The sequence below is a fragment of the Marmota flaviventris genome, chromosome 6 (genome assembly GCF_047511675.1).
Source record: "Marmota flaviventris isolate mMarFla1 chromosome 6, mMarFla1.hap1, whole genome shotgun sequence".
NCBI classification, from domain to species: Eukaryota; Metazoa; Chordata; class Mammalia; order Rodentia; family Sciuridae; genus Marmota; species Marmota flaviventris.
The window spans coordinates 119,770,577-119,773,585 of NC_092503.1; positions in this window are offsets into that span (position 1 = coordinate 119,770,577).

The following is a 3,009-nucleotide window of genomic DNA, read 5'->3' on the forward strand; positions in this document are numbered from 1 at the left end:
AGCTTGCATGTGAGGCAAGCATTCTATTGTTATGGGCCAGGCTATACGGGCAATGACCAAACAGACTCCATTTTGCCCCGAGACTCCACTTCATGTAAGAAATGCTTCTCCCAGGGAACACCCCACCTTTGTACCCATCAACAGTTGCATACCACAGCGTGTTTGGCAACACAAAATGGCAATTCTTCTACAATATAAAAGTGTTCTCATTTTTCTTGGACATGTACCCTGTCAGAGGTTGATTGTCTAGATGTTAGTAACCGTCCTTTAATTTGTACACAACTAGGGACATTTTGGCCCATTTTCTTTTCTGCTTATGATTTTAGATCTCATGACATTTGTTTATGGTTTTCAATCATAGCAACAGCCACCGATGCTTTAATATGATTTTGGACTATAAAAGGTGTATTCACACTCCGGGAGGGGGGTAAAAAGGTGTAGACTTGCAGCCTACCCTTTGGCCCACCAGCTGGTGGATCCTGACCACCAACTGGTGAATGAAGTTTCCATCTCCTGCTTTAAGATCAAATAGGTGATTTATTGCAATCTGGCCTTAATACGATCACTGAGCTACCCCCAGCCTGGATGTTTCCTTTAGCTGCAGTTTGCTCTGTGATTCAACAGTCACCAAAGTTTTCTTGACAATTTTAGCTTCAGCCAGGCCCCTTGAAGCCAGCCCTCCTTTGCTCCTTTCCATTTTTGCTTTGTGGCAAGTTGAGGAACCCCCTGAGGAGTTGGAGGTGCAATAATGTGGCGTGTGTCAACCCATCTGATCCAAGTTGTCTGGCTCCATTTTTTGAGCAACAGTGAGCTCCTGGGCATCAACACTGTGCAGAGAGTTCTGCCCCTGCTTCTCCCTCGCCACCAGTCTTCCTCACACACACTCAGTGCATTCTTCTTACTAATCTGAACCCGTCCCCTCTCCACCTCCCTTCCATCCTTTCTACTTCATCCCATCACTCTGCCCACTGATCACTCCACAGAGTCCTGAACCCCCTGATTCCCAGTGTGTTCACATCAACTTCCACCACTTCCCCTTGGTCCCCACGAGTCTCCCATGCTCATCCTGCACCTCCTCTCCTCTCAGGCCCTCGCACTGGGCCCCATCTCACCAGCTGCTTCCCCAGCCCCCTCCTGTCTTCTGAGGCTCAGCTGCTCCATTCCTCTCTTACCTGAGTCAGAAGCTCCCCTCCTGTCTGCCTTGCCCGCTTCTCTGCTCCTCTGAGCAATAAATGTCAGGCAAAATTCCCCTTTTCCTTCCTGTGAGGAATGGGTTTAAAGGATGGAGTTGGTCAGATGAATTTGGAAGTTTCAGTGGTATTCCCCTGGAGGTAGCACAGAGAACCACATCCTCAGGAGGAAGTGGGGGTGGCTGTATGGGGGGAGACAGGGAGCGTGGGGACCTTAAAATGTGTGTCACCATTCTATTTCATGAGATCTCAGGATGAACTGAAACTAGAAATTAAGAGGTGTTATGAGGACTTGATACAGGAAGTAACAATATTAAAAGGGCCACAGGAGGGCAGCATGGGAAGCCATTTCCTATTTCTCACTTCCTCTTTGGCCCTATCCTCATGTGTTCTGATTGGGTTCTGGAAAGGAGGGACTATCTGTGAAAGGCTTTGTTGGCCTGTAATTACAGCTTGTCCTCATTGCCCCCTTCTGCTCCTCTGGCCATCAGTTCATGGGATGAGGTCCCTGCTGGTTCTGTAGATGTGGCCTCTACCTGGAGAGCTGATTCTGTGGTCTTGGGATCCTGAACGTCCTCACACTAACCATAATTTCTTGTTTCAAATCTTTGTTGTTGAAACACAATCATCTCAATGACCTCCCTGAGAACCTTGTCCCTCTAATATTATTGCAGACCAGTGGGTACCATTGTCCCAACAGATATCCACAGTGAATTCTCCCTGGTGGGAACAGAGGGCCTTGGATGGTGTTGGATCCCAAAGCCTTCCTTAGGGGCAGGCCAACACAGGAACACTCCATAGGTCATTCCTGTGAATTGAGGGTTTCAAGAGCAGCATCTCCATCCTTACCTGGGGTGTCTCTGCCCTGAGCCAAAGGGAGCTCAGAGTCACCAGCTCAGAGTGGCCATCAGGTGACTCCAGTTATCATCCTTCTAGATACTGGGAAAGGACAGACAGTGCAGGTCCATTTTTCTAGATCCTGGGGAAGGACAGAGAGTGGAGGAAACGCATGAGAGTCTACCTATAAAAATGAACTAGGAGGTTCTCTTATATTCCCTGGGTGTGACCAGATTCTGTAAAAGGCACCAATAGCCGATATCATCATCCGCAAGGGAAAGGTTTGGTATAAAGCATGTGATACTTCATTGTAAGTTTCACTCGAAACCGTATGAGGAAAGGCATCCTCATTTTGAGCTACTAGTCATGAGGCTTGGTTATTTTATGTTTCCCTTGCCCTGGAATAGGTCTTGAGGAATCTCATGCCCCCTTCAAGGTGATGGTCATTCCCTTTGCATAGACATGTTCTAGGATAGAGCAAGTCTTACCCAGTGTGTAAATGTCTAGGGGGATTGCCCTCCCCACTCCAGAGCTCTGAATAAATTCTAGGGGCTATATGAGTTCATGTGAAGTGCCTCTGCAGAGGTGCTGTAAGACCTTAGCATCTAAATGGATGTGAAGTAAGTGTTCCTGGGATTGACACCAGAAATGGTATGGACCTCAGTGTACAACCAGGGAAAATGATTTGCTTTACTTGTTCTTTCTGGGCCAGAGTGGTGCTGAGGATTGAGCACTGGGTCTCACACATGCTAGGCAAATGCTCCACCAGCGAGGTAACCTGCAGTCCATATTTTTTCTCAGTAACTCTAATGCCAAAATGAGAGTCTGCCTATAAAAATGCCTTTGGACCTCAAAGTTTTTATTGGTAAGCCAATAACATTATCAAGGATCATCCCTTTTGTGAATTCCTTGTGTTTTGGGAGTAACTTTTAAACACCAATTAATCCTCAACAAATGAGTTTACAGGTAGTTCTGGAAATGA